The sequence below is a fragment of the Sciurus vulgaris genome (assembly GCF_902686455.1).
Source record: "Sciurus vulgaris genome assembly, chromosome: 1".
NCBI lineage: Eukaryota > Metazoa > Chordata > Mammalia > Rodentia > Sciuridae > Sciurus > Sciurus vulgaris.
This window is the reverse complement of record NC_136461.1, coordinates 163,715,004-163,740,597: the sequence shown is the minus strand read 5'-3', so window position 1 is coordinate 163,740,597 and position 25,594 is coordinate 163,715,004. Positions and strand designations below refer to the sequence as shown.

General features: G+C 33.5%; 1 long non-coding RNA gene across 1 annotated transcript in view; it reads right to left on the bottom strand.

Annotated features, from left to right (window-relative positions):
• Positions 1-448: 448 nt before the first annotated feature.
• LOC306663618 overlaps positions 449-25,594 on the bottom strand; it is a 132,708-nt gene continuing 107,562 nt past the window's right edge. Inside the window, exon 4 of the long non-coding RNA XR_013764490.1 lies at positions 449-724. This is a non-coding gene — a long non-coding RNA (uncharacterized lncRNA). The remainder of the gene's footprint in view (positions 725-25,594) is intronic.

Here is a 25,594-nt window from a genome sequence, read left to right as displayed (position 1 = left end):
AAGTTACTGAAGCTTACCTCAAACTTACTATCCTCCTGCCTCACCCTCCCAAGTTGCTAGGATGGCAAGCAGGAGCCACTATGCCTGGTTATATTTATAATTTTTAATAAAACATGAAATAGGAAATATAAAATGTACTTTATGAAATGCATGCACATATAATTGAAAAATTGTGCATTTGTATAATGATAAAAAATGAGGAAGAATTATAAAATATTTAACCTTTATCTTTATAATCTCTATATGGTAAAATTAGCTTTAAATGGTAAGATAAGCATTTTTATAAATTCTTAATGAGAGATAAGAATTATCCTGCAATAAGAAAAAATTACTATAACATACAGAGAGAGAGAGAGAAAGTATAAAGAGAGAATCTTCAGTGTAATTGTTAAAACACATAGTAACGCACCAGTGAAGATCCTGACACACTCCTAAGTCATACTTATGTCTAGGCAGTTTTGATTGTCATGGTGATTTCAGTGCACTTATTCTGATTCAGAAGTGCAAAGGCTAGTGATTGAACTAAACGCTCCTAGAAGAATTATATGTAGTAGTGTTTTTTTGCTCAGGTAGAGTTTGCTAGTACCAATTCAAAGCAGTGAACACATTTTCTGCCTTCAAAGAGAATAGCCTTTATAGATTATAAAGTGAAATATGGTAGTTTTCCACTGATTTTAAAATTTCTTCCCCTTTATAGCAGAAGAGTTTTCAAAAGAATTCTTATCTGAAATATAAAAATACAAGATATATTTAAGAATTTTTGAAAATCAAGGCAGAATTGCTTTCCCTGATTAGGGCTGTATAATACTACCAGCAAGCTGCCTCCTGATCCTCTCCCAGTACCTCCCCAGTGGTTGCCCATGAAGCACCTCCATAAAAACTCCAGGCTCTGTAGAACTGTTTGAAGTTGTTGACTTACAACATGATTCAACCAAACAATATGAAACTGCTTTTATGTAACAAATGTTACACCATCTTCTAATAGTATCAAACTCACAATAAAAATATAACTAACATATCATTGTTGCATGTAATGATGGTAAAATGTTAATTACTTTGATGCTCAATTATTAGTGTATAAAGGTATTGCCTCTGTTTCTCATTGAAAATGAAAATTCCTGGATTCTATCTTCAAACATTTTGAAGGTGAATCCAATACAGGTAAACAATAGTTTAAGGAATAATAAGAATAAATTTTGCAAAACAACAGCCAAATAGGCCTCATTTGTAAACCCAGGTCAATTTCTAAATCACTAGACTAAAATGATAAATTTCCCATTTGTTCCAAAGGAAGTTTATTATAATATGGCTGTTCTCAACTGTTTATTAAATAAGAATTGATGAAACTAGAAATAATCCTAAGTATGAAAGGTGAAGAGAATGCATGATTTAAAGACTCACTAGAAGAATTAAAATAGATTTATATATTTAAATATATTTATACATTTAATATACTTGTATGTATATTAAATATATATAATCAAACAAATATTAATTTAGGAACTTTGAGGTTCAAGCACAGAAATCGGTGGTATTATGGAATGTACTGTCATTAACATAGGACAGAACACAAGACACAAATGAATGAAACTGCATAATTGAACCTGAATTAGTGTGACTGAGTTTCTGTCAACCAGCACCACTCAGAAAATTATGCTCTATTATGTGGTCCAGCTTAAAAGTAAACAACATCAGACTGACATCACAGATTTAAAACATGATAAAATTTTTCAGTTTTTGACTTGGAATGAATACATACATCTCTTTATATACATGAACACATGCAAATTACATGTGCACATTTATATGAATATGTATGCATACACATAAGTATATATATATTTATATGTGTATATATACATTTATGTGTGTGTATATATATGTTTATAAATGTATATGTATATATGTGTGTGTATATATATTATATATACACACAGTTAAATATATTTGGGTGTGAGTATGGAAAAACAGCCCCTTTTAAACTCTCCAATTGCATATAAAATTGACATTTTCTTGACAAAAATGAAATAATGTTTAAACCTTATTTATGTACATAAAGTTAAGACAAGGAAATTATTAATAAAGCTCAAAAATACATGTGAAAGACAAAACATTGTCATACATCTCTTCAATACTATACTGCACTTTTATGTTCAGTCACAACAGATTAAAACCCTCATAACAGTGGGGAAAGACTGAAGGCATTTAGAGATCCTTTACCCTTTCTTTCCTGGCAATTATCATTGCCCTTCCATCTTAGTGGGAAGCTTCAAGTACACAAACAGTAACAGAGTCACTACTGATCAGTGGTCAACACACTGTTCAGTGAATGGCCTGATAGTAAATATTTTCTTCTTTACAAACTGGAAGGTTTCTGTGGTAACTACTCAATTCTGGTATTGTAACAGACAATGCACCAACAAATGAGTATGAACCTGTTCCAAAAGCATTTTATTCACAGATGTTGAAATTTGAGCTTCATGTAAATTCCCTATTTCATCCAATATTATTATTCTTTTGAAACTACTTCCAAACTTCTAAAATCCACTATTTCTGCTCAAGACCCCTACAAAGCAAATAGTAGGCTGGAATTGACCTAAAGGTGAGACTTCTAGACCCCTGCTGAAGAGTGAGTGAATCAGTAATTGTAAGGTGGTTATCAATAAAGAGGGCTACCAAGGTCATTGCTCTGTTACAAGGACAGTCACATATCAGATTCCAGAGATACAAGAGTGAGAATATAATTTTTCCTTATTTTTTGGTCACCTAAGGAATTGTATTAGTCAGTTTTTAGCTTGTTTGTTTATTCCCATAATGAAGTATTTGTGACAATTTACTTTATGAGAAAGAATTTATTATCTTAGTTCGGGGAGTGTTTCCAGACACTTGCACTGACTTAGTTCTGGTGAAAGCTCCTTGGCAGATTGTAGATGGTAGACAGCAAGAGAAAGTGTCAGTTTGTGTATGCATCATATCAAGAACCAGGAGTCAGAGAGAGCTGGGAGGAATCAAGCTTGCTCCTCTTATAGTAACCATCTCTAAGAATCCAAGCTGTTTCAGGACCACTACCTTCTGAGAGTTCAAGGACCCTCCATTAGACCCCACCTCTTAAAAGTTCCACAGCACTTCCCAGTACCACCACTCACTCTGGGAATCATGACTTCAATCAAAATGGACCTTTGGGGGATACTCAAACCACAATCAAACCATAGCAGTAAGAAATCAAAACTCTTGAGGACTTTTGATCTAAACTTGAGAAGTAAACAAAAACTTATTTAGGACAATGGTAAAATTTCCCCTATTGTTTTCTGTAAATGAAATATATGAGCACATATATTAGTAAATCAAGAAAAGGTGATTCAAAATTCACACTCATAAGTTTTCCTCCCTCATTGCAATGATGTAAATTATTACTTGGAAATGGTTCATCGATCCTGGCATACTTTCTCTAAGAATAACAATAATGTTCTGCCAATGGAATTTGTTTTAATTTTTTAATTTCTTCTAATTAGTTGTGCACAACAGTAGAATCTATTTATGCATTTTGATAAACCATGCATAAGTGGAGTGTAATTTCTCACTTTTCTGATTGTGCACATTGTAGGATCACATTGGTCATGTAGTCATGTCTGTTTCACTCTACTGTCCTTCCTACCCCTATCCCCCTTCCTCTCTCTTCACTCCCCTCTACCTAATATAAAGTAATTCTATTCTACCCTAGACCCCCACATTGTGAATTAGCATCCACATATCAGAGAAAACATTCAGCCTTTGGTTTTTTGGGTTTGGCTTATTTCACTTAGCATCATATTCTCCAACTCCATCCATTTACTAGTAAATGCCATAATTTCATTCTTCGTTTAAACTGAGTAATATTCCATCGTATATATATATATATTTATATCACATTTTCTTTAATCACTCATCTGTTGAGGGCACCTAGGTTGGTTCCATGGTCTAGCTGTTGTAAGTTGAGCTGCTATAAACATTATGCACCTTTGTCATTGTAACATGCTGATTTTAAGTCCTTAGGGTATAAACTGGGAAGTGGGATAGCTGGGTCAAATGGCGGTTCTAGTCCAAGTCTTCTTAGGAATCTCCATACTGCTTTCCCTCATTGTTGCACCATTTTTCATTCCCACCAGCAGTATACGAGTGTATCGTTTTCCCCACATCCTCCCCAACATTTATTGTTGTTTGTATTCTTGATAATTGGCTTTTTGATTGGAGTGAGATGAAATCTTAGTTTTGATTTGTTTTCCTAATTGCTAAGGATGTTGAACATTTTTCATATATTTGTTGATCAGTATGTCTTCTGTGAAGTATCTATTCAGTTCCTTAGCCCATTTATGTTTTTTTTATTTATTTGTTTGTTTGTTGTTTTTTTTTAAAGGTGCTGGGAATTGAACCCAGGGCCTTATGTTTGTGAGGCAAGCACTCTACCAACTGAGCTACATCCCCAGCCCAAGCCCATTTATTGATTGGGTTTTTTCGGTGTTAAGTTTTTATATACCCTAGAGATTAATGCTTTATCTGAGGTACATATGGGAAAGATTTTCTCCCAATCTGAAAGCTCTCTGTTCACATTATTGATTGTTTCTTCTCTGAGAAGAAGCTTTTTAGTTTGAATTCATCCCATTTATTGATTCTTAATTTAACTTCTTGAGCTTTAGTGATCTTGTTAAAGAAGTCAGATCCTAGGTCACCATGATGAAGATTTGGGGGTACTTTTTCTTCTATCAGGCACATGTTCTCTGTTCTAGTGCCTAAGTCTTTGATCCATTTTGAGTTGAATTTCATGCAGGGTGAGAGATAAAGGCTTGATTTCATTTTGTTTCATGTGGCTTTCCACTTTTCCCACCACCACTGCTGAATAGGCTATCTTTTCTCCAGTGGATGTTGTTGGCACCTTTGTCTAGTGTGAGATAACTGTATTTATGTTTGTCTCTGTGTCTTTTATTCTGTACTGTTGATCTATGTGTCTGTATTGGTGCCAATACCATGCTGTTTTTATTACTATAGCTCTGTAGTGTAGTTTGAGGTCTGGTATTATGATACCTCCTGCTTTACTTTTCTTTCTAAGGATTGCTTTGGCAATCCTGGTTCTCTTATTTTTCCAAATGAATTTTATGATTGCTTTTTTGAGTTCTATGAAGAATGTCATTGGGATTTTAATAGGAACTGCATTAAATTTGTATAATGCTTTTGCTAGTATGGCCAATTTGACAATATTAATTCTGCCTATTCAGGAGCATGGGAGGTCTCTCCATCTTCTAAGGACTTCTTTAATATCCTTGTTATTGTTCTGTAGTTTTCATTGTAGAGGTCTTTCACCTTTTATGTTAGGTTGATTCCCAAGTTTTTGTTTGTTTGTTTGTTTGTTTTGAGGCCACTGTGAATGGGGTAGTTTTCTTTATTTCTTTTTCAGTGGATTCATTACTGATGTATTGGAATGCATTTGATTTATAGGTATTGATTTTATATCCTGCTACTTTGCCGTATTCACTATGAGTTCTAGAAGTTTTTTGGTGGAATTTTTTTGGATATTCTAAATGTAGAATCATGTCATTGGCAAATGGTGATAGTTTGAGTTCTTCTTTGCCTATTTGAATACTTTTAGTTTCTTTCTTCAGTCTAATTGCTCTGGCTAGAGATTCAAGGACAATGTTGAATAAAAGTGGTGAAAGGGGGCATCTTTGTCTTTTTCCTGTTTTTAGAGGGATTGCTTTCAATTTTTCTCTGTTTAGAATCATTTTGGCCATGGGTTTAGCATATATGGCTTTTATGATGTTGAGGTATCTTCCTACTATCTCTAGTTTTTCTAGTGTTTTGAACATGAAGGGGTGCTGTATTTTGGAAATGCTTCCTCTGTGTCTATTGAGATGATCCTATGATTCTTGTTTTTAAGTCTATTGATGTGATAAATTATGTTTATTGATTTCCATATGTTGAACCAATCCTGCATGCCTGGGATGAACCCCACTTGATTGTGGTGCACTATCTTTTTAATATGTTTTTGCATGCAATTTGCCAGAGTTTTATTGAGAACTTTTGCATCTATGTTCATCAGGGATATTGGTCTGAAGGTTTATTTCCTTGATTTGTCTTTGTCTGGTTTTGTTATCAGGGTGATATTAATGTCAAAGAATGAGTTTGGAAGTGTTCCCTCCTTTTCTGGTTCATGGAATAATTTGAGGAGTATTGATGTTAAGTCTTCTTTGAGGTTCTTGTAGAACTCGGCTGAAAATATGTCTGATCCTGGGCTTTTCTTAATTGGTAGGGTTTTGATGGTGTTTTCTGTTTCATTACTTGAATTTATTGTGTTTAAATTGTGTGTGACCTCCTAATTCAGTTTAGGTAAGTCATAGGTTGCTAAAAATTTGTCAGTGTCTTCAATATTTTCTATTTTATTGAAGAATAAATTTTCAAAATAGTTTCTAATTTTCTTCTCTATTTCAGTTGTGTCTGTTGCGATATTTCCTTTTTCATCACATATTTTACTAATTTGGGTTTTCTCTTTTTTCTTTGTTAATGTGGCTAGGAGTTTATCAATTTTATTGAGTTTTTCAAAGAACTAACTTTTTGTTTTGTCAATTTTTTCAATTTTTTTTTTCATTTCAATATCATTGATTTTAGCTCTGATTTTAATTATTTCCTGTCTTCTACTGTTTTGGGTGTTGATTTGTTCTTCTTTTTCTAGGGCTTTGAGATATGATGTTAGGTCATTTATTTGTTGACTTTTTATTCTCTTAATGTATGAGCTCAATGCAATGAACTTTCCTCTTTATACTGTCTTCACAGTGTCCCAGAGATTTCAGTATGTTGTATTGGTGTTCTCATTTATCTCTAAGTATTTTTTCATTTCATCCTTGATTTCTTCTACTATCCATTCATCATTCAATAGTGTATTATTTAGTCTCCATGTGTTAGAGTAGCTTCTATTTTTATTTTATTGTTGATTTCTAATTTCAGTAATTTATGATCTGATAGAATGCAGGGTATTATCTCCATTTCTTTAATTTTTACAAAGAGCTGCTATGTAACATAACATATGGTCTATTTTAGAAAAGGATCCATGTGCTGCCAAGAAAAAAAGGTATTGGCTCTTTGATGGATGAAATATTCTATATATATCTGTTAAGTCCAAATTATTGATTGTATTTTTTGGTTCTATAGTTTCTTTATTTAGTTTTTGTTCGAAAGATCTGTCCAGTGGTGAGCAAGGTTTGTTAAAGCCACCCTGTATTATTGTGTTGTGGTCTATTTGGTTCTTGAAATTGTGAAGAATTTGTTTGATGTGCATAGATACTCCATTTTTGGGGACATAAATATTTATAATTTTTATGTCTTGTTGATGTATGATTCCCTTCAGTAAAATGAAGTGACTTTCTTAGTCTCTTCTGATAACCTTTGGCTTGAAGTCCACTTTGTCTGATATGAGGATGGAAACCCCTGCTTGTTTGCACAATCTATATGAGTGATATGTTTTTCCCATCCTTTACCTTCAGTCTGTGCATGTCTTTGCCTATGAGATGAGTTTCTTGGGAACAGCATATTGTTGGATTTTGTTTTTTAATCCAATCTTCGAGTCTGTCTTTTGACTGATGAGTTTAGGTCACTAACATTCAAGGTTATTATTGAGATATGATTTGTATTCCAGTCATTTTGGTTTATTTCTGATTTTTAATTCAATTTAGTTTCTCCTTTGACTATTCTTTTAGTGTAGTTTCTCCTTTAGCTGGTTTTCACTTTTTTTTTCACTTCATCTTCATGGAATACTTTGTTGAGAATTTTTTTTTTAGTGCAGGTTTTCTAATTGTGAATGCTTTTAACTTTTGTTTATCATGGGCAGTTTTTATTTCATCTTCAAATCTGAAACTTAATTTCACTGGATAAAAATTCTTGGTTGGCATCCATTTTCTTTCAGAGCTTGAAATATGTTGCTCCGTGACCTCCTAGCTTTAAGTGTCTGGATTGAGAAATCAGTTGAGATCCGATTTGCTTTTCCCCTATATACTTAACTTTTTTTCTCTCACAACCTTTAAGATTTTAAACTTATTCTGTATTTTAGTCATCCTCATTATAATGTGTCTTGGTATGGATCTGCTATAGTTTTGTACATTTGGGGTCCTATAAGTCTCCTATATTTGATTAACCATTTCAGTCTTTAGGTTTGAAAAATTTTCTGATATTATGTCACTGAAAAGATTGTGCATTCCTTTGGTTTGCATCTCTGCTCCTTCATCTATTCCAATAAGTCTTACATTTGGTCTTTTCATGTTATCCCATAATTCTTAGAAATTCTGTTAATGGATTCTTACCATCTTCTCTGCATGGTCAACTTTATTTTCAGTATTAAATATTTTGTGTTCATTGCCTGAGAGTCTGTCTTCCAAAAGGTCTAGTCTCTTGGTGATGCTTTCCATTAAATTTATAATTTGGTTTATTGGTTCCTTCATTTCAAGGATTTCTGCTTATTTTTTGTTTGTTTTTCACAATATTTATTCAAGTGACCTTTCACTTTCTGAATTTTCTCTTTGATTTCACTCTTTATACCATCCTTTACTTTGCAGATCAGTTTATGTACAGTCTATACTCCTTCTTGACATTTCTTCTATTGTGTTGTCAGTGGATTCTCTTATTGGGGCATTTTGGTTTGTTTGGGGCACTTTGTTCCCTTGTTTTTTCATGCTGCTTGTGTGTTTCCCCACTTAGTTTTATGGATCTGAGACAGTACAGATTCTACCTGGTAGTCCTATATTTTCCCTGAAGATTTCCACAATCCCTACTTTAAGAGGGAGACTAATATCAAGAGTACCCAGTACAAACAATATACAGCCTCAACTCTAATAGCTCCCACCAAAGCATCTACTGCCCTCTTGCTATAAACAATAATGAAGAGTTCAATCACTGTCCACAATATAAACAGAAAATTTGCTTAAAGTATATACCGTCTCAAACAGCAGACAGAGACAACAGAAATAATGCAGGCCGTGATGTTCATGAGGGAGAAAGAGAGAAGCCAGAAGCAAAAATTCACAGGAAGAGTGGAAAAGGAACAAACAGAGATTGGCTGTTAGGTGGAGAAAAGGTAGAAAGGGAATCCTGGAAGACAGACAAGCAAGAGGAACAACACAGATAAAGAGGAAAAAGAATTCAAAATATAAGAGTATACAGCAGAACTGAAAGACACCAAGCATATATCACTATCCTCAACAAACTGATGCACAAAAACACCCTGCTCCAAATATAGTGGAGAGAGATGCCAGAGAAGAAATAAATAGAAATACAATAAATTTCTGTGGAAAATTGAACAACTGTCTCTGCTGGTGTCCAAAAGTTTCTCAGCCCTCTCTCTGACTTCCCACAAGACTGCCTGGCCCAGACCAGCCCTGGAAGACCCAGTCACTATCCCACCAGTCTCGGCTTCAGATTTTCTGGGTTCAGTCACATTGCAGTCCCAAGATCTCAATGTCACTGGAATTTGGAGAGAGACCACCAGGGATGAGCAATCCTAAGAAACTAGATGACAGTAACCAGCACCTAGGAGGAAGACCCCAGACGCAGCCAAACACACAGGCACCCCAACATTGAACCTCCCAGGTCTTGGCCGGTGTCCCCAGACAGGAGTAGTTGTGCCCCAAGATGGCAGTAGCAGCAAACCCACCAGCACCCCAAACCCCAGGCTCTGGCCAGCATCTCAAGATAGATATGGCAGTGTGCAATCAATCCTGTAGTCTCCCTGGAAGTGGACCTCTGGGCAGTGGTGGAAGTGGTAGTTGTATGGGTTGACGGCAGCAGGCAGGGGGTCAGCAACAGCTGTAGTCTTCAGTGCATTGGCAGCAGTTGGGGGGTCAGCAGCAGTAGTGGCCATGGTGGCAGCTGTGGCTACAGCTGCAGTAGCACCCAAAGAGAAGACCTCCAGGCGACCACCTGGAGAGCAGTGTAGATGGCAGCTGCACCCAGAGAAAAGACCTCTGAGCATCCTTAGTAGTGGTGTGGGCAGTAGCGGCACCAGGAGAAAGCCTGGAATTTATTTTTATTGGAAGAAAATAGAATATATCACACAGATACTTCAATGATTATAAAAATTACATTTATCATCTTTGGAAAATACTGGTTTCTGCTTACAGCAATATGGCAGATTAGCAAAACCAGAAAGCCCACTCCTAGAGACATGTAGAAATCCTAGATGAAATATAAGTTTTTTCAATTCTCTTAAGGATGGAATAGAGTTCACTAGAATGAAAATGTATGATTCAAAATTAAAGAAAATTCTGACAACCAGAGCAATAAATGTGAAGCTGATAGTGGACATGCCTGGGAGAGCTTTATCTTGTTACCTAAGGGTGTGGATATTATCTCTGAGTAAAAGGAAAAGAAGAGAGAAAATGGTATACTGCATATTTTAGAACCACTTAGAACTTATTTTAACAATGATCCAAGTGAACATGCCTATGTACTAAGAGTCATTCCACCAAACTGTATGGATATCAACTGTCCATCAACAATGCTCTAGTATTTCTAGTGTTCCTACCCTTCCTGAACTTTGCATCATATTCATTTTTCAAGCATTGTCTTTATAATAACCAAATAAATCCTCCATCCTCAACTCTATACAGCCTGTTTGTGACTATTATGACTCCTCACAAAAACATGTCTAGAATTAAGTGCATAGCTTTTACAAAAGTAGATAATTTTGGTTTCATAATAGTCTAAGCAGATTTGGAAATATTCTACAAACTCTTAAAAATTGTTCCAAACTACTGAAAGGGGGAAGTGCATTAAAATTTCACAGCATTCTGTACTAGTCTATTCTTCCATATTGAATATCCCCACAACATTATCACTACTGGAGAGTTCTAAGAAAGTCCTCTTATCTTGCCTCTGCATGCTTTTTTTTTTAAAAAAAAACAACTATATAATAGGATTGGCCTGAGTTGCAAAAATGGGCTAATTAATGATTAATTTGTACATGTTCACAAAGCATTAAATACCTGATAATTATCAAGATGAAAAGGGCCTAATAGCCTCAAATTATCTGCCATCATTTGTCCTTATGAAACTCCTATAATCATAGGCTTTCACAGAGCTTTTCTTTGTTATTGCCAAAAACTGGAGCACAGAATTATAGAGCATTTCTAACCAGATAAAGGATGTTTTCCTCCATTCAAAATAGATTCTATTAAAAATAAAGAAATAAATATGTGTTTTGCTAGTTTTAATTCTAAGTAAAATATCATGTATCATTAGACAATCAACCTAGTAATAATTAACTGAAATTTCTTAATCAGAAAATATTCAGAGACTTTGAATGTATTGGTTGAAATTTTAAATATGTGGCAGATATATGGAAAAAATAGAAATCATGTATGTAACAAATGTTTCTATTCTTGTCTTTGATCTGTTGCTAGTTTAGTTAAGATGATAATTAGTGAATTTGGAATTGTCTGGAGTTCATAATAAATAGGTTAAATATATTGATTTATATGCCAGTGGTTGTATCATCCATCACAAGTGTTTTATTGTCTCATAGTCTTGCTATTTTATATTTAATCCTCTTACTTTCTCATTTCACACTCAATAGTTTCTACCTCTATACATATTTCTATACATATTTAATTAAAATGTCTGAAAATTTAGACTTAATGTGAATTTCTTAAAAATTTAAAATATACATGAGGAAAGAAAAATAAAAAGGTGTTGCAATTTAACAATAAATTCCTATGAGGCTACCTATTATTTTAAATTATTTTAAATTTGATATTGCAAAAGGTTGTTTCATATTACTTTTTAATTTTTTACTGAATATCATGCAACATCAATTTAAGAGCAAGAAATTTATGGAGCATAAAAGTAAGAAATATAGCAGGGCACAATGCCACACACATGTAAGCCCAGCAGCTCGGGAGGTTGAGGCAGGAGGATCTCGAGTTCAAAGTCAGCCTCAGCAAAAGTGAGGCACTAAACAACTCATGAGGTCCTGTAGGTTTGAGAACACTGTGTTGTCACTATTCTTATAAAGTTACTTGCTACTTCAGCAACCAAAAAAATCCAGACCTAGCTCTGTTATTTTATATCCTGGGTCAATTATCTCTATATTCATGCTTTCCTATCAACACATGCCTTCATTATTAAACAAATTGCATTTTTAATATTTGCATAATATATTTGGCCTACCAATTACTACAGATGTAGTAAACAAAATTCTTAGCCTCCTTCCGACTCTTCTAACTTCTTATAGAATGGTATCAAGTCACCAATCTCATATTATTCAGGTAAAGGTTAAATGAATTATTTGCTGAATAAGTAGTTTGAAGAATTTTTATTATTATCATTATTATATTTAAAGAAGATGTCAATTATATTTCAAGTTTACTATAAATATATATTTCATATTAAATCGAGTGCTTATCTTCTTATATTTTATCTCAAATTCAGCATCATATGATCCTCATTAATACAACTATAGAGATTTTACTAATTCTTTATTCAATAAACATACATTGAGCACACTAAAGTGATTGCAGAATATGAGAGGATGAGAGGAAGCGGGAAAGAGAAGAAGGAACGTTCGTGTTCTTACGACATTGGTATTTATTTTAAATGATGACATTTCAAAAAGCTAAATATTAATCTATATTCAAAAATCATGTGCAAAACATCCGAGTTAGTAACCTCAGGACTCTGATTTTTAAAATTATTGTAGATATTCTAAAATCATTAAGGAATACATGCATAGATAGATTTCAAATACTAGAGTTCACAGTCATTTGAATATTCCCAGCTATTGTTTGAAAATTGGTATGTTCACCTCCTTCCTTTACCAGATAGTGTGAGTCATTACTACTGTACGTATATTGATATATACATGATCACTTAGAAAATATCTCATTTTACTAAGAAACATATATGGAACGTTTCATGTATATTCATGGTAGTCAAAATATTTTTATTCTGATTAATAATTTTGACCATCTTGCTACATTTGATTGTGTACTGGAAATTTTGGTGTCCAAATAATCTGTACTCTGATATTGAATTTCCTTGTCCTGATGAGCACGGACAAAAAGACTGCTTAGGGTTCAATAGCATACCTAAGTGTGGTTCAATACCATCTCAATTTTATATTAGTTCTTTATGTAAATTTAACTAAAGGATGAGAATTTTTATATTCAACTGTATTGTGTCGAAATAGAAAACTGTCTCTTACAACTATTGTAAAATTCTGCTCAAGAACTGGTCAAACCAGCTACAAATTAACCACAGCAATTTGTAATATTTTTGGTTAAATTATTAGCAATGCCTCTTTGAACTCTATTTTCATTATTTTTGTATATTAGTTTGCAACCCTTCAAAATAATTATTTAATTTTTTTCATTTTTAAATTTCAATACCTGTGTTAGTCAGTTGTCTATCATTGTGATAAAATACCCGAGAAAATAAACATAGAGGAGGAAAGATTTACTTGGGCTCTTTGTTTCAGAGGTTTCAGTGACTCCACTGCTATAAGCCTTTAGTGAGGCAGAGCTTCACATAGAGGAGATAGTGAGGTGGAATAAAGCTATTCACCTCATGGTGGCTAAGAAGCAAAAAGAGAGAGAAAGGGACCTAGGACAAGTTATAGTCACCATGGTCACTCCTCCAAGGTCCCCTTCTCTTCAACTACAGTATCTAGTACAGTGTTCCATTCAGTTATGAATCCATCAATGACTTAATCCAGTGATAAAGTTAGAGCTCTCATGATCCAATAACTTCCCACTTAAGAACAAAAGTCCCACTGGTGAACATCACTACATTGGCCACAAGCTTTAACAGTCTTTGAGGGACATTCCAGATCCTAACCATACTAGTACCTTAGGGCAAACCATGGTTCTTCTACCCTAGAATTATGTTCCTTGACTTCAAAAATATATACACACAAGTTGTGTTGTTTTCACTGTTGTAGATTTCATGTTTGTCAGCATTCAGAGTACAGTCAGGTGTGTCATTTCTAGAATGTAACATACAGTGAACTAATCTAAGACTTGATTCACTATGTGAAGTAAGGCAAAATCACTGAAGAGTAAAAAAAGTAAAGTTTAGACATATTTTAAAGTCATTTAACATGAAAACAGGCTGTTTTCTGGGAAAGTGTGAACTTCTCACAGACACATAAATTTTCAATTACTTGAACTCAACTGTCACAGAGTAGCTTACAAAATATTTTCAACTTTGCAACAAAATGAATTTAAAATTTAACCATTCAACAGGTAATTTGAAAAATATCATGCTAGTTAATAAATATTTTATAGACTCAAAATTTGTTTATTTCCTGAAGATAAGGGATAATTGCATTTGTTCACTTCACCTTGCTTAATACTTTTGTCATTTAACAATCCTCTTCCATATTTATTGTCTACAATAAAGTGGAGCAGATGGAGGTAAAATTTAATTCTTACTTGTAACATTGTCTATGGCTTCTCCATTCAGAAATTTTGCATGTTGAGTATTGAATATTTGAAAATTCCATACTTACCTTTAAAGTGGAGCATTTTGTGACTCTTTCTTAGGGAAAAACTCCTGTTTTGCCAAAAATATTGGTTTTAATTTGCTGTTAATTAGATATTGGTGAATTGCAAATAGAGCACTCAGTTTGAGAAACTTGGAATTTTTCATTGGTACTAGGGATTGAACCCAGTGGCACTTAACCACTGGAACCATATTCCCATCCCTTTTATTAAAGTCGTTTAGGTTAGGTAACTTTTAAGAACTTTTATAACATATTTAGCAAAATCTTATTTTTGAGAAATAATCTCCATTTTACGTAATCACAATAGGATATACCAAAAAATTTATGCAGAAATTAAATATGATTTAGTAAGGAAAAATAAAGAACTTTATAATTTAAATTCAGCATCTTGGCCCATTTTAGGTGGTATGAAATAAGATGCCATAGATAAGGTAGATTCTAGACAACAGAAATTTAAGATTCTTAAGGCTATTGCCAAATACAGATAATTAACTCTGCCATGAACCAAAACAAGAATGAAATAAAAAAGGAATTTGTGAAAAATAGCGACTTAAAAAATTAAATTCAAGACATAAATGTACTCATGATGGAGAGATTGAACAAAATTGGATGCAGGCAGCTAGCTGAGCTCATTAATCAGCAAACTGAATTTATTTTATTTAGGATGAAGAGAAAATGAAACGTAGAATGGGATGAAGAAAATGGAAAAGCAGCCTCACTGACGGAGATAATTGTGCCACTAGAATTTCACCAGAGTTTTTGACAATTCCATTATAACTGCTACAGAAATCACAATAACTGTGAAGTTAAGTTTCCTAATTTTTGACATCATATGAGAACTTATGGTGTCAGCTTGTCACTTATACATCAGCACACAAGTCACAAGAAGGTAACAGGGACCATAATATGATCTTGAAGTTACCCAGAGTATTAACCATAATTTTAAAACTAAGAAATTATTCATTACTAGGAATTTTAGGAAATGGGAAAATAACTATTTTTAAAAGATACTTAACTGTACCATGAATTAATTCTTCAGAATTAATTTATGAGAATTCTAATGTATATTTATTTAAGTTAAAATGAAATGTGAGGTTTTTAGACTAAGGAGGCAGAATATCTAAATATGTGTACTATTAAAAATCTTAACAAGTTATTGTATTAAAGATAGAGACTAATTTCTCCATGTTCTTCTGGGTATTTGTCTCATTAATAAAGAATACTGGGGGTACTGGGTGGGAGAGGAGCTGCCAGGGACTCATTGTACCAAGGCTCCTCGTTGTTCCTAAATTTCTGATCCTGGCTTTGAACTTGCAATCCTCCTGTCTCAGCCTCCCAAATTGCAGGGATTATAGGACATTGGGCTCTCCTTCCTTCTTCAGATAATGTTGGTGTGACATGATATGTGACTGGGCAGGAGAATTAGAAGGTTTTTCTCCTGGACAGCTGTCAAACCTACAGCAGGACATCTGTCCATTCATGCCCTCAGTGGAGGGCTCCAAATAATCTTTAAGGAAAAGACTGAATAGAAGGAGTGAGTCCTGGAATCTCTTCCCATAGTATCAAACCTCTGTTTCTTCCATGGTGCCTCTTTTTTTCTGAGAATTGAAAACTCAAAGTTTAAATAAGTAACAATATTGCTTTGTAGTGTAGTTGAAGTTCTGGTATTGCGATACCCCCTGCTTCATTTTTCCTGCTAAGGATTGCTTTAGCTATTCTGAGTTTCATATTCTTCCAGATGAATTTCATGATTGCTTGTTCTATTTCTGTAAGGTACATCATTGGGATTTTAAATGGAATTGCACTGAATCTGTATAGCACTTTTGGTAGTATGGCCATTTTGACAATATTAATTCTGCCTATCCAAGAACATGGGAGATCTTTCCATCTTCTAAGGTTTTCTTTAATTTCTTTCTTTAGTGTTCTGTAGTTCTCATTGTAGAGGTCTTTCACCTCTTTTGTTAGATTGATTCTCAAGTATTTTAATTTTTTTGAGGCTATTGTGAATGGGGTAGTTTTCCTAACTTCTTTTTCTGAAAATTCATCTCTTATGAATAAAAATGCATTAGATTTATCAACATTGATCTTGTATCCTGTTACTTTACTGAATTCACTTATGATTTCTAAAAGTTTTCTGGTGGAATTTCCTGTTTCCTCTAAATATATAATCACATCATCAGCAAATAGGGATACTTTGAGTTCTTCTTTTCCTATTCGTATCCCTTTAAGTTCTTTGCTCTGTCTAATTGCTCTGGCTAGAGTTTCAAGAACAATGTTGAATAGAAGTGGTGAAAGAGGGCATCCCTGCCTTGTTCCAGTTTTTAGGGGGAATGCTTTCAGTTTTTCACCATTTAGAATGACATTGGCCATGGGCTTAGCATAGATGGCCTTTACAATGTTAAGGAATGTTCCCACTATCCCTATTTTTTCCAGTGTTTTGAGCATGAAGGGGTACTGTATTTTATCAAATGCTTTTTCTGCATCTATCAACTTGACTTTAAGTCTGTTGATATGGTGAATTATATTTATTGATTTCTGGATGTTGAACCAACTTTGCATCCTGGGAAAAACCCACTTGATCATGGTGCACTATCTTTTTAACATATTTTTGTATGTGATTTGCTAAAATTTTGTTAAGAATTTTTTTGTTGATGTTCATTAAGGATATTGGTCTGAAATTTTCTTTCCTCGATGTGTCTCTGTTTTGTTTAGTTATCAGGGTGATATTGGCTTCATAGAATGAGTTTGGAAGTGTTCCCTCTTCCCATGTTCTTGGATAGGCAGAATTAATATTGCCAAAATGGCCATACTACCAGAATTGCTATACAGATTCAATGCAATTCCAATTGAAATCCCAATGACGTACCTCACAGAAATAGAGCAAGCAATCATAAAATTCATCTGGAAGAATAAGAAACCCAGAATAGCTAAAGCAATCCTTAGCAGGAAGAGTGAAGCAGGGGGTATCACAATAACAGAATTTCAACTATACTATAAAGCAATAGTAACAAAAATGGCATGGTATTGGCACCAAAATAGACAGGTAGATCAATGGTACAGAATAGAGGACATGGACACAAACCCAAATAAATACAATTTTCTCGTACTAGACAAAGGTGCCAAAAACATGCAATGGAGAAGAGATAGCCTCTTCAACAAAGGGTGCTGGGAAAACTGGAAATCCATATGCAGCAGAATGAAACTAAAGCCCTATCTCTCACCCTGCACAAAACTCAACTCAAAATGGATCAAGAACCTCAGAATCAGACCAGAGACCCTGCATCTTATAGAAGAAAATGTGGGTCCAAATCTTCAACTTGTTGGCTTAGGATCAGACTTCCTTAACAGGACTCCCACAGCACAAGAAATAAGAGCAAGAATCAATAACTGGGATGGATTCGAACTAAAAAGCTTTCAATTAAAAAAAGAAAGAAACAAAGAAAAAAAATAAATAAAAAGAGATCTGACAAAAAAATAAAAAGAAATCTGACAAAAAATAAATAAATAACAAGAAAAACAGAAATTTAAAAAAAAAAATTGTGCTCCAATGGTAGTGATTAAAACTCCTTCAAATTTTAAATCACTGACACTCTTGAACTAAATAAAAATATATTTTAATGATGGTAAATCTATCAAAATAAGGAAACCAGGGTTAAGTGAGGTAGCCTACTGCCTAATAATCCCAGCAGTTCAGGATATTGAGGCAGAAGATAGCAAATTCGAGGCCAGCCTCAGCAACTTAGAGAGGCCCTAGGCAAATTAGTGAGAGCCTGTCTCAAGATTAAGAAATAAAATGGGCTGGGGATTTGATGTGTTTCAGGGCTTAGCACTCCTGGGTTCAATCCCCAGTAATTAAAAAAAAAAGAAAAAAAAAAAAAAAAAGGAAAGCAGTCTTTGGTAGGATTGTAGGATTCATACTACTTAGTATATTAAATCTTGTCTATTTTGCACTAGTATCTCAAAGAATACATTTGAACTCTAGTGATTTTATTAAATTATTTTGTCTTTGCTATTCATGCAGGCAATCTGTATGATGGTGAAGTAACAATCCAGCTCAAAAACTCTTCACCATGCACGTCATACATACCTAGTGATAAATATAAATGCATTCCAAAATATTAATTAGATAAAACTAGTTCAGTTGTCAAAAGTTCCCACTTAATATTAATTGGAGCTAATTATGAAAGTATCATTTGCAATTTAGGGTCATAAATGAGTATGAAATTTTCTAACTCATAATTGGAGTTACTTTCTATTTGTCTTCCTGTAAGTACTATCATTCACAACTTCAGGATCTTTTTATAAGAAAAATTACATGAAAGTTACAGAACTAGACCTGAGTTTTGTTTTATAACCATGATTTCATACTAAGTGTATCATAATTCATTTATTCTCAGGCCTGTTCCCTTCTTATCAGTCTATAATATAATCATTTGTAAATATGTAGGACTAACATCACATCATCCTTTTATGAAAACTTTCTTAATATTGCAAACAAAACAGAAAATATTTTATTTATTGATTAATATCTTCTCAAACTGACCCACCAGGCATTTTTATAATGAAACAATTAGACCTTCCCGAAAGTGCACTACATTTGTTTACTCAGTGAGAAAAGTCTTGAGGTCCTCATGTGACAAATAGAAGGCATGGGAAATTCAAAAGCCTTCCTTTTTCCAACAGTATGGACCAGCAAATTGCCTGTCACATGACGATCTGTGGAAGGTTCTTCCAAACAAAAGTACTTGAAAATGACAAAATATGTTCACAGGATGTGCAATTTTATGTACCAATTTATTCTGAAATTATAGTAATACCATCAAAACCTGTGTCTGAATTGAGTCCTTACTGATATGCTCTATGATTAGAAGTACGAACTTTGCTAAAATGTCTCTCAAAGAATAGCTCCTTCTGGATGTCATTTTATTTCTATGTGGACTTCACTATTTTCATTAAGTGAAATATTTATTGAACACAATGTCATGTAAAATGCTAGCAGAGAAATTATTTCTCTACTCACAATACCTCTGAAACCAAATATGTAGGTTTTACAGACCAAGCAGCTCTCCAGTTTTCTACAGACAACAACTAGGTGTCCTACAATTTAATTCATTTCTGACAATAAGTAGAGTTAACACTAACCACACACAGGTAGGGCTCAGTCCCATGACGCTGTCATCACTTTGTACATCAAGTTCTGGTGACTAGAAGCATCCACATTTTTCTTCCATTGATACAAATGTAGGAATTACAGTAACCCCCTCCTCAGGTTCAATAATCTGCTATTACGGCTCACAGAACTCAAGGAAACACTTTCCTTACATTTACCAGTTTGCTACAAAGAATTTTATAAAGAACAGAAATTAACAGTCAGATGAAGAGTTTTGCAGGAAAAGATCCAGAAAGATTCAAAGCACAGGAGCTTCTTTCTCCATGGAGCTAGGATGTGCTACTCTTTCCGCACAAGAATGTGTTCACCAGCCCAGAAGTTCTTTAAATTCAGTAGTTTGGGGATTTTTATGGGGGCTCAATCATGCAGGCATAGTTGATTATTAAATCAAATCTCCTGTCCCTCTCTCCTTCCTGGAGAATGGAGGAAGGGGGAGTTAAAATTTTCAATCTTCTCATGGCAAGGTCCTTCTGGAAACCAGAGCCCAGTCTCAAGCTATCCAGGAGCTCTCTGAGAGTCTTCTCATTAAGGTAAAATACTTTCCCAACACCTGGAAATTTCTAAGTGATTTAGGAGCTCTATGTAAGCTATTTCTATCACTCCCATCACTCAGGAAAGGATTTTAGGAACTCTGACTAAGGAACCATGAATAGAGAACAAATACATATTTATTTTTATATCACAGGTACTATGTAAAACACTACAGCAACCCATTCAATAGCATTCTTATAAATATACTGTGAAGAATATAAACTGCATAAGAGTAAGAAATAATGTCTGACTTATCACAGTAGCTCAGTGATTAGTACTGTGCCCAGCACACAGTTTGTACTGCATCATTGAATAAGCACCTGCTGGAATCATTTAGCAAAAACAGTGCTAAAAAAGAAGACCACCAATCCAAAAAGGATCCATTCATTGTAATCATCCTTACCAGTGTTTTGTATTTCCTTGTTACTTTCACTTTCTACTAGATTTTTCTTTAACATTTTTCTTCTATATTCTTAAGTTGCAAACGTTGGGTTGTAGCTAGTTCCAGATTGAAGAGGAATTCATCTGGAATTTCTTTTTTATCGCAACCTCACTTTAAAAAAATTGATGCGACTTATCTGTTCAGTTCAGACCAATAAATTAAAATTATAGCAAATGCTCCAGATTATCCTAGCAGAAAGAACCCTGTTAGAATCATGTAATCTTAAAAGTCCAACTATCATTGACACTGGAGTTCTATTCAATGTGCAGTCTCTTTCCTACATTTATCAACTTAAAATGCACAATGATAAGGAGCAATTTTTACTGGTTTATGTTAACTTGCTTTTTCTAATGGTCACTAGCCACAATTTGTGGGAAAAAGAACAACTTTGAGATACATTTTCAACCAACACCATTATTTTTCTGAAGGACCCGAGTGCAGATCACCACTTTCCCTTGAAACAAAATGCACTTTATCTTTCACTTTTATTTTGCCGTAAACATGGATGACAAGGAAGAATTGTGCTCAACTTCCTCACTTCTTTAGTTAGTATAACAGAAGGGCAGTGTCATACAATAAGGAACATTCTGTAGCATGCCAAGGATCCACAGCTCATTAGAAGCATTTTGGCAAAGCCCCAAAATAATCATTTTAAAGTTCTGTAGATTTCTCTTTCCAGATGGTATACCTGAAAATTGTAAGTTATTTACATAGAATGGAAGGTATACGGATAACTTTCAACATTCAGTAAATGTTATATTACAATACAGTTATATTGGATAAAAAATGTACAACAGTTTTTTTAAAGAAGTAGCATTAGAAAATTATTGGAAAGATTTTAAATGCTCAATGATCACATACTTTCATTCTTTGAACACTATATGAAATGTGTATATTATGAAGCACTTTAGCATTTTTAATACATCCTTAGTTTCTTCCTAGTAAGAAATTACAAAGATGATATTGTGTATGTCTTTGTCAGCTCAGGCTGCTATAATTACAGATTGGGTGGCTTACATAATAGAAGTTTACTTTCTCACAGTTCTAAAAGCTGAGTCCAAAATCACCCTCTGGCCCATTTGGTTTTTGGTTAGGGCTCTTTTCCTCACTTGCAGTCAGCCACCTTTACTCTGTGTCTTCACCCGGGTGGAGAAGAGAGATCTTTACCCACCTCTTCTTATCTGGCTACCAGTCCTATGGCACTAGGTCCCCAGCCTTATGACCTCACATAAACTTTATAATCCCCTAAAGATCTTTCTTCAAATATTGTAACATTAAGGGTGAGGGCTTAGAAATACAAATTTGGGGGAGATAGTAAATCACACCACAGTAATACAGTCACTATTTCTTTTTTGTGTATTTATATTTTTAAAATAATTTGAATTCAACATAATAATGAATACCTTGTGAGAAAATTTAGAAAATTAGAAATTTACATCATCAATTCTTTATGATTTTAAGTATACACTCAACCAGAATATAACTTTCATGAGAAAACATATTCTCTACTGTTTTTATTAGTAATCTCTTATTCTTATATATTTTTAAAAATTCTATTTCTGGAAATAGAAAAAATATAGTTCATGTATCACATCCATGAATTACTATAATACCAACTGATAAAACTAAGGAAATTTTAAATCCCTTTTGTGAATGATAATAGTTTTCATAAAAGATACATTTTTCATTCTTATACATGTCAATTTAAATAAAGATGTTGAAGTTTATATTTCTGGAAGCATTTGTAATTATTGTTTTTAGTAAACTTCATGAAAAAGAATGTGCTTTTTATTATTCTCTTTCAAAACATAACACAGTATTATTTATAACAAGACCACTAGCAAGGATGAGAAAAGAATCCCCCATTGTTACTTTAGAAAAATGAAAAGACAAGGAGAGAGATAAAATACTTTATTTGGTTTTTAAAGCACTTCTGTATTTCTCAAATTGGATTTCAACCGCAGTTACCTTAGCTCTGTGCTTGCTAAGCCTGGCACTGTATGTGGATTAATCATATGATCTTTAAGCCCTGGCAAGTAGTAATTTTTGGCCAAATACTGAAGAGTTGAGTATGAAAATCAATATCTGATTTACACAAATACTGAATACTAGTCATGGAATGTATCTCTTTAATAAAAGAATAAATCTGAAAACTTTTCCAGAAAACTATTATTATAATTTGTTCAATACCATATTTAGAAATCATATGAAATTATATTGAAGGAACAATAGTTTCTGGGCATTCTCAACTTCTAGATTGCTCTTGCATTTATAGTGGCAGACAATAAATGCTCATTTCCCACAGTGATTGGTGGAGTAATTATTTATTTTCTGGGTCCTTAATTTTTCTTTAACCTTATTTTCCATTCTCCTTAAATCTTTATATTCCAATTAAAATGTAATGAGTCAAAGGTGGATTCATTTGATGGGTCAAAATGATTAGTCATTGATATCATTTAATATTGTTTTGAAGTTTTATATTGTCAGGAAATCAACATCGCTCTTTTAATTTAGTAACCATGCATGAGAATAATTTTTAAAAGTTTTAGTTTTTTAAATTTCTAGAGGCTAAATGCAATTAAATAAAAAAGTAATTCCCTAAGTTTATTAATATTATTATTATTATTACCATTTCTTTGTATGTATCCATTTTGCAAAACTATAAAATTGATGGATTTCAATAAATAAAGCATAAAAGATTTTTATTTAATTTGGGAGTTATCAAAAATGCTCACCCATCTGTTATAGTCAATATTCATATTTTAACAATAAATCTGAATGGCACGCTTTATTTATACCACTAATATTATAATGGTGATCAACATGATGCTCACACATTCATTGATCAGGGTTACTGTAAGTTCAGGAATATTAGAAAGTATTTAAATGAACATGTAACAATTAATCTTTCCAAAGGTCGAATCTATACCTGACACAAAAGATTCTGGCAAAATTGAAAGGTCAAGGATGGACTCTGGAGTATTCCTAGTGGCTATTTTATTATTTCTTTTTTACATGTAGGGAAATTTAAGTTTAGTAAGTTGTAGACCCAAGAGTAAAACTAAGGAAATAAAATTTTCTTTCCCTTCACATAAATTTCATGAGCATGGTAATTATAGCCTGACAAAATTCCCTTTTCCTCTTCCCAGTTAGGCAATGAAGTATGAGCTGCTCCATCTGCACGTATTTCTTTCAGGCCAAAATATCTCAGGTTGTTCATTCATCTGAAAAACAGTTACGCACTTTTGAGGGTCAGGCACTCTTCATAATACTAGGAATACTGTAATGAATGAAACAATGTTCTAACTTTCATGAAGCTTGTTGAGGAGTGACAGTAAAAAAGTAAGTGGGAAAATAGGTAAGAAAAAGAAATGATTTAGAGGATGAGAAGGCATGCTATTTTAGATTAGAAGTCAAAAAATTATCACTGAAAATGATGACATTTGATTCAGTATCTGAATGAAATGAGATACCTTTCAAATCTTTAACATAAAAGTTATCTCTACAGGTGAAAATGGAAAAGGTTCAGCTCATTTATAACTATTTCAGGAAAACTTCAGTGAGAGAGATCCCACTGAGGCAAAATCATTCTTGTGGTTGCTATAGTTTAGTTTTGTTCAGACTACTTCAGTTATTGGGCTGAAATTTACATAAACAGAAGCAATATGTGATATTTTTAGTTCTTTGAAAATCCTTGGGTGGTTCTGAGTCATAAATAGTGACAACTCCATTTCTTCTCCATGATAAAGCGCAGTCCAGATTAATCACCTAATTAATGACATCTAGATTTGAACTAATTTCTAAGTGTTTGAAATTCAAATTTCAGGGCATTAATGTCAGGGTACATAGAAATTACACTAGCAGAAACAGAAAAATTGCATCAGACACTCTTAAACTAATGTATGTCTGACACAACCCTAAGGCAGAATATCAACATCAGAAAATCCCCGCTCATTCTTAAGGCATAAACATACATACAAATTCAGACTTTAACACAAGAATATTGTTAAAATATTTAGTCTTCACCTGTAGTCTTCACCTTCTTTTTCCTCTTCTTTTCTGTGTTCTCCAGGAATAAAAGATTTAGATTCTGGTCAATAGTACTTACAGGGATTAATTCACCCATCTCTCTCTGTTTATTAAATACAAAGTCAGCAATAAGCAACTTTCAGAGTCAATGTTTCAGGCACTGATTTCCAAGGATAAACAGGATATTAAACAGAATTCCATTCTTGGGAGAGTTTAGAGCCTTTAATGTGTAAGACAACACTAAAGGAATTAAAATTTTAAAAGGAAATATTTTGGCTTTTATAATAAGTTTGCATATGCTAAAGTTAAGCAATACTTCAGAGGATGAGAAGGTGGGCTGTTTTAGACCAATTGTCAAAAAATCATCTCTGAAAAAGTGACATTTGATTTGAGATCTAAAAGATACAAGAGATACTTTTTAATGTGGGGATTAGTTTAAAGAGGAGAGCTTGGAAGAAGCTATAGATGGGTTTTCAGAGGAGCTTAAATTCAAATTGGGTTTTGAAAAATAACAGGAGAAATCCCCATGGCATGGAGGTAACAGAGTTTCGCTCAAAAGTGAAGGTATGTGCATAATACTACATGACAAGCACCAATCAGTACAAACAGCTAAAACATACTATTTGTGGGAGTTTTATCCTTAAGATGTTGGGGAGACAAGTAAGTAAGTAAGTGTCATATTGGCATATCTTTGCCAACAGTTGGTATTGCCTGTCCTTTTCTGTTTTAACTTAGATCTTAAGGTGTGTAGTGATATCTAATTGCACTTTTCTTTTGTATTTTCCTGGCATCTGATGCTAAATATTATTTCATGTGCTTGTTGAACATATGTATCACATCCATTTGTGAAGTGTCCAATTTCAAATTGGTTTGTTTTCCTCTCTTATTAAGATATAGAATTATTTATATC